The sequence below is a fragment of the Pleurodeles waltl genome, chromosome 2_2 (assembly GCF_031143425.1).
Source record: "Pleurodeles waltl isolate 20211129_DDA chromosome 2_2, aPleWal1.hap1.20221129, whole genome shotgun sequence".
Taxonomy (NCBI): domain Eukaryota; kingdom Metazoa; phylum Chordata; class Amphibia; order Caudata; family Salamandridae; genus Pleurodeles; species Pleurodeles waltl.
In genome coordinates this window covers 969,627,937-969,640,839 of record NC_090439.1, presented here as the reverse complement: position 1 = coordinate 969,640,839, position 12,903 = coordinate 969,627,937, and the positions used below count along the sequence as shown (strand labels likewise).

At 48.4% G+C, this 12,903-nt stretch overlaps 1 protein-coding gene across 1 annotated transcript in view; it reads left to right on the top strand.

Moving 5' to 3' along the window:
• The window catches only part of SAMD12 (sterile alpha motif domain containing 12), a 1,150,632-nt gene that overhangs the window by 781,243 nt on the left and 356,486 nt on the right, over nt 1–12,903 (top strand). The window lies entirely within an intron of this gene.

Below are 12,903 nucleotides of genomic sequence, written 5' to 3'. Positions count from 1 at the left end.
TCTTCCTGTCCCAGATCAGAGAAAAAAGTTGGTAGAACCAAGTGGCTTTCTTTAGCCGGTGATTGCTATAAAGTGAGCAGAAGTGGGCACTGGTTGAAGAAGGCTTTCTGATTACGTGGGCATTCAGTGTTCAGTCCCTTATTGTTTGGCCCACTTTTGCGAACCAAACGGACTACAGGCCCTTCAAATGCCTAATGACAATATAAGAAGATTGTCCCAAATTGGTCCACTGGGTCACTACTCTGCAGGGACTGAATTTCAGATGGACGTTAATAAAACTTTAACCAATTGAATGAGCAGGACTCCCCTCACAGAGAGGAAGACCTTGAAACATTTTTTTTTTTGGAATGGTGAGTTGTGCGGACGAAAGTCTCTGAATGACTGCTTGTGCCAACTCTTCCAATCCTGACCTTGCCCTTTTGACCTTGATCTAATCACTATTTTCCCCTCACTTTTAAGTGTTGCTAATTCCAAAGGAGCCACAAAATACATGCCCAATAAGCACTGGCCACTCTCTTGGCGTACGCGGGCATTTCTGTAGTTTTAATGTACAATAACAACTGGCTCTTGGTGTAAATTTCTTCCAGTAACTGTGAATAGTTGAAAAGTTATTTTGGACTGCCCTTGAAATAATAGTAAGAAACAGAATGAGAAGAGATGACAGGCTGGTTTGCTCTCCTCTTCCATGCAGATGCTTTTGCAGTAACTCAAGATGATATTGACCTATTTTGTATAAAAGTTCATTATAAGCTAGATGATGGCTTCAGGATCAGCCTCAACCCACGTTTCCTTTCTTCTTCTCGCTGCTTTGTCCCTTTTTACTGACAAAAGGAAATACACAAGCTTTCTTGCCAGAGAGGACCCCTGGACAGTGTACCGACTGGGCTTTCAGTAGGCGCTAGTCCTCTGTCTGGGAGCTAGGTAGGCCTGCACTACCTGGCATCCTCTTCTGTGGAGGGAGAATTTGCCTCAACCTGCTTGGGTTGATTTTCGAACTGCAGCTGTCGATGTCTGAGCATATAATACCGCCTTCAGGTCCGACTCCATGGAATACGTTGTGGTGCTTTGTGAATGTGGTGGAGCTTCTTCAAGGTGAGTACTAAGCTTGATGCCCTACTGGAACTCAGCTAGCCTGTCCTGCTGCTGACCGCTCCTCTGTCGAAGCCCTCATCAACCCTAGGGAATCCAGAGACGTGGACATATAACATCAAGAAACCCTCTCTATACCCTATCCTATCAGATACCAGAAGATGACTGCTAAAGATCGACAGGTTTGTGTGAGCTGCATGGTAACTCTGCCTGAAAAGCACATCCCAACTTCATATGCTTAAATTAGCTTTTTGTGCTTCACGTTTGTGGGTCCCTTCCCCTTGTCCCTGGATGGCACCTAGGAGCCGCGCCCAATGTCATGATGCAAAGGACCATCAGCACCACAAGTGGCCTTGGTCCTGAAAAAGTGTACTGTGATCCAGCCTTGCTATGCAGAGCTCCAGCACTCATCTGACGTGTGCTAGCCCAATTCATAAGGTCAAAGATGCCCTGAGAGGTCCTTGCTTCTACCCCTTGTGTATGTGGACCACACCGCCCTTTCAGTTCATTTGCTGGCGCCTTTCAGTTCTCAGATCATACATTTTAAAGAAGTCGCTGAGATAATTCTGTTTGATGCAGGCGTTTGTGAACCGATATTTAGAATGGGGAAGCTTATCAGTTTGGACATGTCAGAATCGAGTTTAGGTGACCACCCAGTAAACTAAGGCACAGGCTATAACATTCTGTATCACCGGGGCACCGAATCAAGCCTGCATAAGGCTATTCTTGTCTTTTTAATATTTGTATGTGAAATCAGCACAAAAACCCGACCAGAGTTGTTTGCGAATCCGTTTGGCTTTGTCCAGTCGCCTTCCATAAAGTGCTCTTTTGCCGCACTTCCATCGTCTCCTCCTTAGCAGCCACACCATCAGTTATCCAAGTACTTATCGGCTGTGGCTCAGTACATGGGCGCTCTGCGGCGAAATAATGGTAGGGGATAAAACAGGTTGGAACAGGAACACTGAACGTAAAACAGAGCTCTTCTGATCAGCCTGAGGATAAAGTTCTTGAGGGCAGTCATAGGAAGACATTGTTCTGTGGAGTTAGAAATCTGAGAGTAAAGATAAATGAGAACTCTTCTAACATCAGACACCATCTCTCGTCCCTGGCGTCTGCAATTACCCAGCGGTCCCACATCTGGTCTGATCTCTGGGCACATCAAAGCATCCTTTTACTCTCCAGCACCCATCATCTCTTCCTTCTTGGAGGCTTTAAACGCAGCAACATGAGCCATTTCCTCTGACTGCCTGTACTTTCAAGAACCCATTTCTATTTCACTTTAGATATCAATTCCTTGACTCTACAACCCCCTTTTGTGTGATCTATCGGAGTGCTGCGCTGCTGTTCATTTGGCATCACGGCCAAGGCACGGGAATCATGCAGCAGTGGAGTGCCTAACCATGCAGAACAGGTGACTAAACAATTCAGCAAGGGAAGGCACATTTTGCGGCACATCAGTTGAATAAAAGAAAATTATGTATCTCGTTCTGTGAAATTACTGCGTAGCTTTTAGGACATTTTGACACTCATTGACACAAAATGGATCCCAGGGCTGTAAAAATGCATAGGTTTCTTAAGAAAGAAAAATACACACATTCAGCATAATGTTATTCAACAATGAATAATGCTGTCTGCCTGGAAGCACAGCTTTTTAGCACTTTCCATTTCTACCTTCCAGAGTAAAATAGATTGTGTTTTGCCCTCATTTTAAATAATTGGTGTTTCGCGTGTTGCCCCTGTGAAGTAAATGCTAATTTGTGTGAATAGCGAAAAAAAGAACACTTTCATGCTAAGGATTGATTCAGACTACTGCTGTAAATGTACCACTTATTTCCATTTCTGAGGAGGAGAGGATGTGGTGGAATGCCCAAAGCTGCCGAATTTAGAGCTGGGTTCGAGTCTTAGCGTCGGCTCAACATCCTGTGATTCTGGGCAAATCACATGGGGCCATATGTACTAAAGCATTTTCCCATAGAGACAGAATGGGTAAAACCCTTTGATACATCTGGCCCTTAATCTTCTCCTGCCAAAAAAAAAAAAAAATGACCAAAAGTGTCATTGTGTAACGCAACTGCTGCTCATGTAAAACTGCATAAAAATACCCTGCTGCTAGGGGACCAGTTAAAGTGTGCATAATGGCATGGCGCATTGCACTCAGTTTTGATCAGTTTGAGCTACAAGCAAGTTATTCACTGTGAAATCTGCAGGTTATGCCCCACACAGTAGACTGGGTAGCAAGTGCAGCAAACACATTTATGTGTGCATTAGCCATGGACGTAGCATCCCATCTCTCCAGTGAACCCCTTTATGCCCATCATTGACTTTATTTCGAGGCATCAAGGGCATAAGAGCAGAGCCGAAGTCGGATACTTACTAGAGAGCCAACCGCAGTCTAATTACACATTGAAATGGATTGCAAAGTAGTTAAAAGGTTATAACAAAATATCACTAACAGAGTGAAAATCAGGAGTAATTAGGAAAGAAATGTGACTAACTGCATGAAAAATAGTCCAGTAGGAGAAAAGATCTCGGCCATTCCCTTTTGTTTGGGTGCACTGGCACGAGTGTCCACCTAAAGTAGCCAAGCTTCTCTGGAATGTGCCAGAGAATGGCAAAGAGGGAGCAATATTACTGCAGCCAAGAGTTGACTCTCAGCTGCTAAAGTTGGATAGAAGTGGCAGAACACACAATGATTGTGGGATTTTGTGTTGCAGGTCACTGGATATCCAAAGGTTGCTTTCCTCCCCTGAGAAACCCATCCTTTTGTTCCAATGTAAAGGTGAGCCATCTGTTCTTAGACTGTTTCCCTGACAGTCCCATCACAGAAGCGTTCCTGGTTAGCTGGAAAAAAGGTCTTTAAGATACCAAGTTTGGTTTCTTTAATAGGCGTTTTAAAACTCGAATTTCAAAGCTTTTCTGCTTATCACACTCCCTGCACCTGCTAAAGCATGTCCAAACCGGGCGATTGTCACTTAACACAGCCAGTGCTGGCTTTGGGGCGATGCCACTGCACTAGGGCACCCAGCGCGGTGCCATTTGTGCATGCACTCTGAAAGCACGTGCCGTTGGCATTACCCCCACAGTGAGTGCTAACTTCAAACCGGAAAGTAGCAGATACAGCTGTGTTCCTCCCCATCCACTCGTGGCTGCCAGACCAAGAATAAGTAACTTGTGTAGAATGCAAATGAGTCTGTAAGAAGAAAGTGAGAAATCTATGCAGAGCCTCGGCTTTCCAGTTCAAACGTAGCTATTTATGGCTGCCTTTAAAGGGGTCTCGGGGGTGTCTGTCTCCTGAAGACGCGTGTTGTGCTGCTGCTCTGCCAAGAGATGGTGGCTAGAGGCGTCTGCTCTGCCTGAAACCACACCTTTAATGCCTCAGTTATCAATAATAGTACATGCTACATTCATAATGCACCTTTCCACTCGCCTCTGATGCAGTGTGTGATCTTGACCAGATATGGCTTTCCCTGTAAAAAAAGCTTTGGCAAATCCAATACATTTCACCTATTAGCTTTATCATTTTTTTTTACATGTTGCACAGCAGCGCCAGCTGCAGTACAACAGGCCTCAGGATTTAAAAAAAAAACAAAAAAAAAACCAATATGACGCGTCCAGCGTTGAGCGCATCAGGCTCCGCTCGCTTTAGGCTTGAAGGTTCAAGAAGGCCTGAAGCTGAGCCAGGCATCTGGCACTGAGCCAAGTTTTAGCCTTCGATGGTTTCCCCAACCTCTACCCCATTTCTGTTGTGTCCCTTCCTTGTCCCACATTATATCATCCCTCTCATCGCCGTTGCTCTCCCTGCTAGGAATACCAGGTGGAGTATGTGCCACCTGCCTGAAACTTATGGAAACCGAGCAAGGACCATATATGAGCAAATTGAAATTATGATTTTACGGACAGTGAAGTGGGTACACAGCGGTTGATGTACAGAGAGCACTAGAGGAAGAAAATGATTTGATGTGTGTGTGTTGGGGGAGAGGGGGCTGTTCACCAATAGAGATTGTTGAGCCATCAATGTGAAAGGTGGCCCTGAACATACCCAATTTGTCTGTTATTCCGTTTTATAAGTTGAATGCCGCAGTGTTTCTCCGCGCGGTGAACATGTAAGTTGCATTGAACCCTACAGGTAGTAACGCTGGATACTGTGTTAAGTGCACAATAATTCATGAGTATATAGTTATAATATTTGGGCAACAGTGGTAGATGTAAGCTACTGCGCTCAGGATACACAGAGTGGAAGCATTCTTACAATATTTAAGATAGTGGGAATGAGGTGAAAAATGTGTTGCTAGACTTGGAGCATCATTACTTCTGTCCTGGTGTTAGTGAAGCACTGTACATGCCTTGTTTTTGCACATATGGGTTCTTTCTTGAAGCTCCTCGCCTGTGGTAGGTACAGCTGCACAATCTGCGTATAAGGAAGCAAGTGACCGCAGGGAGAACCTGAACAAACCAGCAAAGGTCTTGGCACATTGTACAGTGTTCACACTCACAGATCCTCATCTACCCTCGTCGCGCAAGATTCTTCATTTCCTAAAACACATAGGGCCATATGTACGAACACTTTTTCCCATAGACACAGAATGGGTAAAAACCTTTGCTACATCTGGCCCATAGTAGTCTGGAAAAAGAGCGCTGGGTCCACCTATGGCCCGTGAGGCACAGAACACAAAATTCTTGATATTCATGGAAAGCATCTGATCTTCCTGTACAGTCTCTTGGAATAAACACTGTATCAGACAGGAGTGTAGTTATGAAAAGTGCTGCGTGCTCGGTTGCACCGAAACTCAGGGGTGTGAGGGGCCCTCTGCTCTCCAATTACAGCTGTGCTTTTTCTACCACACCAGGTGACGGCGCCATTTTCAGTACTTACATTAGTTGCTGTGAGACTTGTCTTAACTTCGTGACTCTCTCTAAAAAAGCAAAAAGACGTCTGAAGACTATAGTCCCTGTCTTCCTGTAACCTCTTTGACCAACTAGTCCCATAATACTCGTACCATTAATTTCACGAGGGGCCCTTTCTTCATTACAATCTTCTCCCAGATAAGGGCCTTTACCTCACTTTTTTGCTCATCCAAAGTCGACAGAGTAGGACACGGAGCAAAATCAGAAAAATCTCAGTTTCACTGAAATTAGGCGTGCCTTCTGGTACCCACACGGGAAGAAAGGTTGCATTATTTACTATTCCCCCTCTAACAAACGTTCAAGGCCCCTCCCCTTTCTATTCACCAGTTTTCCTCCTTAGAACTTAAAAGGGGATGTGAGCTGCTATACCACCCTTGGGACTGCCTCCTTGAGCACACTGCCACAGTTACAGTTTCTTCCGGCCACATTGAGTCCAGCATATAGCAGATCAAAGCTTTCTGTTGAGACAGGAAGATGTAACCCCTAACGTAGTTGTGGGTGCATTCCTACCAACAGTCACCATAATGTGTCTAGGGATTCTGAAAACCATTTTGTCTCCTACGCATACCTTTTAAAAAAAAAATCTTTTTTAATGAACGACAAAACAGCCATTGCATCATGTATCATACGACCATTGAGGAGCCATCATTTATCAACAACTTGGAGTAGGAGTACAGAACTAATCCAATATCGAATAAACATCACAATCAAAAATCCCCCATAAAGTATACAGCAATGCGCCCAATCCAGCGACCTGCCTGCCGCCAGGGCAGAGCTAGCAGAAGAATCAATCCCTGCCCCTTTAAGCCCCCCACCCATCCCAAATTTTCTTCCATTTCCCAGGGCAGCCCCTGCTATCATAGATTACTTTTTCCGCACTGCAGCACCAGTCCTGGTCCAACCGCCAATCCTGAAGACTAGGCAGGGACTCAGCGCCCCACAACTGCTCTATATTACGCTTGGCGACTGTTAGACTTTTCATCCTTGGGGTGGTCTCCCTTAACTTTTTGCCTCTGTTCCCCAGGTTGTTGATGTGTGCTGGACCCTGATTTTGCTGTTTTTGTTACTCTGGGCACTTTACCACTGCTAACCAGTGCTAAAGTGCAAGTGCTGCTTTACAATATGTGTATGTAATTGGCTCATCCATGATTGGCATATTTGATGTACTAGTAAGTCCCTAGTAAAGTGCACTAGAGGTGCCAGGGCCTGTAAATCAACGGCTACTAGTGGGCCTGCAGCACTGGTTGTGCCACCCACATAAGTAGCTCTGTAATCATGTCTCAGACCTGTCATTGCAGTGTCTGTGTGTGCAGTTTTTAACTGTAAATGTGACTTGGCAAGTGTACCCACTTGCCAGGCCTAAACCTTCCCTTTTCTTACATGTAAGACACCCCTAAGTTAGGCTTTAGGTATCCCCAAGGGCAGGGTGCAGCGTATGGTTAAGGTAGGACATATAGTAATGTGTTTTATATGTCCTGACAGTGAAATATTGCTAAATTCGTTTTTTACTGTTGCAAGGCCTGTCTCATAGGTTAACATGGGGGCTACCTTTAAATCTGATTAAAGTGTAGATTCCCTTTGGGAGCGGATGGACATGTGGAGTTTGGGGTCTCTGAGCTCACAATTTAAAAATACATCCTTTAGTAAAATTGATTTTAAGATCGTGTGTTTGAAAATGCCACTTTTAGAAAGTGAGCATTTTCTGGCTTATACCATTTTTGTGACTCTGCCTGTTTGTGGATTCCCTGTCTGGGTCAGTTTGACAGTTGGGCTGGTTGCACCTCACACTAGACAGTGACACAAAGGGAGCTGGGGTGTAGTCTGCATATCCTGATTAGCCATCTGTGCTAGGAGGGAGGAGAGGAGTGGTCACTCACACCTGAAAGGGCTGTGCCTGTCCTCACACAGTGCAGTCTCCAACCCCCTGGTGAGTGTCTGGGGCCTGGCCTGGGCAAGGCAGGATTTCCCATTCAAGAGAGACTTTGCTTTGAAGTAGGCCTACTTCAAAGGAGAAATTGGGTATAAGAAGGGCATCCAAAACCACAGACTTTAGAACACTTCTGGAAACCAAGAGGACCCTCTGCCCGGAGAAGAGCTGAAGAGCTGAGGAACAAGAGCTGCCCTGCCAGTGACTGCTTTGTGGAGCAATCCTGCAGTTGCTGCTTCTGCCAGAGTAAGAGGGGAAAAAACTGGACTTTGTGTGCCATCCTTCTTTATGAAGATCTCCAATGGCTTGATTTAGAGCTTGCCTCCTGTTGTTTGAAGTCTCAGGGACAGTAAAGACTTCTCTCTGCCAGCACCTAGAGTCTCTGGAGAGACTCCTACTCTGCCCTGTGGTGCCCATCCAGTTCTTGGGACCCTGAAAGGAGAAGCTGGCAGCCTAAGAGGAGGAAATCCACGCACAGAGTGCCGTGCGGGAAAAAGATTGTCGCGACTCCGATCTGCGGCTGAAGAAATGACGCGCCGCCTGCTCCGTGGCTGAAAATCGCGCGACCGAAGAATCGACGCATGGAGCTGGAGAAATTACTTGCAGCATCGCTGACGAAGGCTAGGAGATCGCAACCCGTGCTGTGTGGTTTTTGGATCATTGTGTGGCTGGATTTCCGACGCAAACACCGCACGGCGCTTAAAAACAATGCAAGGCCTGCCCGGACCCGAGAGTGCTGACCGGATCGACGCATCGCTTTCCTGCGTAGAGAAGAAACGACGCACCCCGACCCGACGAAAGGAGAAACGACGCAAGATCTCGCTCGTGAGTGAAATCGACGCATCACAAGCCCTTTTTGACGCACACTCGCCCGTGCGGAGTTATTTTCGATGCACCCAAGATACATTTTCACGCTAACAGTGTTAGTGTGTGTTTTAAACTACATAAAGACTCTTTTTGCTTTTAAATTGATAACTTGACTTGTGTATTGTGGATTTTTGTTGTTTTGGTCTTGTTTGGTTTGGATAAATATTTTCTATTTTTCTAAACATGTGTTGTCATTTTGTAGTGTTTTCATTGAGTTACTGTGTGTGTTGGTACAAATACTTTACACCTAGCACTCTGAAGTTAAGCCTACTGCTTTGGCAAGCTACCAAGGGGGTAAGCAGGGGTTAGCTGAGGGTGATTCTCTTTTACTCTGACTAGAGTGAGGGTCCTTGCTTGAACCCTGACTAGAGTGAGGGTAACCTGACTGTCAACCAAAGACCCCATTTCTAACAGCGACTATTGCTGCAAGTGCCAATCATGTTGCCTGCTGCTTCGGCCAGTGTTCCTCACCCACTATATTCAGTAGCAGTAGCCCAGATCTAGCAGGACCGGCCTTCCAAGGATCAGAACTGCTTCCCCAGCCACCCCCTGCCAGAAAGTCTGCAGCCTGGGGCAGGCCCATAAAATATGGTAGAAGGTGCCCTCCGACCCACATCGCCGCAAGCACTGCTCAATCTGAGTCCAACCCATCTTATGCATCACCACCCTGGAATAGTATGCCCTGTGAAGAATCCGGAGCTGGATCAGTCTGAACCGTGCCTTAATCACACGATCCTGGGACCTGGTCTCGCTGCTCCCCAGTCCTCGTCAGAGAGTGTACCCAAATCCGACTTCCATTTGGCCCGTAGGGCAGTCATCGGGTCCGGAGAGTTATTCAGTAGTTTCTTGTAGAGCAAAGAAATGGCCTTTGACTCCAGGGGCTCTGTCAAGAGGCAGTCCTCCAGAGGAGCCGCCTCCGGCAACTGCTCATGCTCCAGAACATATTGACTCAAAGCATTCCGCTTCTGCAGGTACCGAAACTGTTCCGTTCCCGCCATCACGTATTCTTGCTGTAGGACCTCAAACGTCACAAGTGCCCGACCCCTTCAAGCATCCCCCAGGTGTTCGATCCCCACAAGCGACCATCTGCGAAATCCACCCAGGGTCTTGCTCACAGCAGCTGAGTAGCAGAGACGCAAAGCGAATGCTGAGTCTGACAGCCTGAAGCTTACTTTACAGCACCCACACCCTACCCTTTCTGCAGTGAGATTTACAGGGAGTTTTCCTTTCTTAGCACGCTTCGTTCCCATGAGAGGCCAAAGGTTAAATATTAATTCCTGCTTGAGCTCTCAGGAATACCTTGTAAGGTTGCGGAAAATAGAGAAAAGCTCTCCACATAGTTTCCAAACACTTGGCCAGGGTGCCTCCATCCCAGCGCAGATCCAACTCGCATTTCATAGGGGATGGGAGGAGTGCGATAGCTTCCTTCCTTGGTAGAAGTAAGTTTCTATGCAGCAGCTATCCCCTTTAGGGGTTTACACCGCTGAGTCCCCATAACTTCCTGTCTCCATAATCTATGGTTGACACAGAGGCCGTCTGCCTCTCCTTGCATATTATTCTGCACCTCAGCACACATGTCCAGCATGTCTTCTATGGTAACATCAGGCCTTGCTTTGTTGCACAGAACTCCATCTCCATTTGCCAAAAGCCCTCCAATCTCTCCATATCAGCAAGAGTTCTGACGTCCTGGGACCCTGCATTCGGTCAAGAGCTCGCTCCCCCATGTCCGCAGCACCACCTAGCTGTGTCCGTGTCCCTGACCCTCGCCCACGCTGCTGCTATCGTGTTCGAGGCCTGTCTAGTGGGCTTCTGGTAAGCGTCGCTGAACCCGTGTGCATTGTGCCGGTTTCACTGTATTTGTGACTGTATTCTGTGCCTTGCTTTAATTTGCCTTTTTGCCACATTTGCGTCGCTAGACTTGTGTGCATTGTGCCGTTTTCACTGTATTTGTGACTGTATTCTGTGCCTTGCTTTAATTTGCCTTTTTGCCACATTTGCGTTGCTAGACTCGTGTTCATTGTGCCGTTTTCACTGTATTTGTGACTGTATTCTGTGCCCTGTTTTATTCTGCCTTTTTGCTCCATTTGCTTCCATTTGTGCTTTTTGACTGCTTTTGCCCCTTGTGCACTCCCCTTCGCCGCGTTTCCCCGACGCTGCCTCCCTGCGGCCCGCCCCCCTCGCGCCCCCATTTGCCGCTCCCTCCCGCCTCCCAGCTGCTCCTCCCCCCCTCCCCTTCTTAATGGCTGGCGCTGCGCGTCCGCGCCGCTGGTGCGCCAGAGGCAAGCCCGCCTGCACCCGTCTGAGCATGGACCGCGCTTAGCACCACCCCCCCTGGTCCGCACGACCCCCGCACCACCAGACGCCGCTACTCGGCCAACCAGCTCATCGCCCTCAACCCAGGCTGCTCCACAATATGCTACCAGGCCTCACCAAAGTACACCAAAGGACCCTTCTCCTGCCGCGCCTGCAACTTCACCTGCGACAGAACAAGGAAACCTGCAACAACCGGCACAAACCACCTCCACTGCATACTCCTCAACACACGCTCCGCACGCAAGCACGCCATCGAGCTCTGGGACCTGCTCGACACCACCTCCCCAGACGAAGCCTTCCTGACCGAAACCTGGTGGACCATCTCCTCAGCACCTGACATCGCCATAGCCATCCCGGACGGCTACAAGATCATCAGAAGGGATCGCCCCAACGGAATCAGAGGAGGAATAGCCATCGCCCACAAATCCACCAGCAAAATCCACACCCACACGAATGACACCCTCAAGACCGCCGAACACCTACACTTCCGGATCCACACCGACCCCAACACCACTCTCAGGGGAACGCTCATCTACAGACCCCCAGGACCACGAGCACCCTTCAGTGACTCCATCGCCGACCTCACGAGCACCCACGCGCTCCCTTCTACGGACCACATCCTCCTTGGAGACCTCAATTTCCACTTGGAGAACAACTACAACGCCAACACCGCATCTCTGATCGACAACCTCTCCAACCTCGGCCTCAGACAACTGGTCAACACACCCACCCACACCGCCAGCCACACTCTTGACCCGATCTTCTCCGCAAGCAACCACGTCACCTTTAACCACACCACCGAACTTCACTGGAGCGACCACCACTGCATCCACTTCACATTCAAGAAGCACACCGAGCATCACCGCAACCCAACAACCACCACACCGTCGCTGGAGCAAAGTCACCGAGGACCAGCTGACCAGCACCCTCTCCCAGAACCCACCCACCGACTCCACCGACCCAGACACCGCCACACTCAACCTACGACGGTGGATCAACGACTGCGCCAACACCCTCGCACCACTCTAGAGGTCCACAGACAACCAAGAAAGAAAAAAAGTCGCCTGGTTCACTGACGAAGTCCTAACCTCCAAACGCATCTGCCAGAAACTAAAGAAGAAATGGCTCTTCGAATACACACCCGACAGCCTGTCAGCCCACAAGGAGGCCACCCGCAAGCACCACCAGCTAATCAGACTCGCCAAACGATCCCACTTCACAGAACGCCTGAACAACAACGCACACGACAGCAAAGAACTCTTCTGCATCGTGAAAGAGCTCTCCAACCCCAGCGCCAACGTCAACGACATCCCACCATCCCAAGAACTCTGCAACGCCCTGTCCACCTTTTTCTATCAAAAGATCACCGACATCCACGACAGCCTCAACACCACGCCTCCGTCCGACCCCACCCCCGGAAACTCCACCTGCACCAACCGCCTGACCACCTGGACCTACGTAGACGACACTGAAACACACAGGGTCATAAACTCCATCCACTCAGGATCCCCTTCGGACCCATGCCCCCACCACGTTTACAACAAAGCCGACTCTACCATCGCCCCCCAACTTCGAAAGGTCATCAACTTATCCTTCGAAACCGCAACTTTCCCGGAAAGCTGGAAGCACGCCGAAATCCACGCCCTCCTTAAGAAGCCCAAGGCAGACCCCAACGACCTCAAAAACTTCTGACCGATCTCCCTGCTCCCCTTCCCGGCGAAGGTCACCGAGAAGATCGTCAACGCTCAGCTTACCCACCACCTCGAGGACAACTCCATCCCGGACCCCTCCCAGTCCGGTTT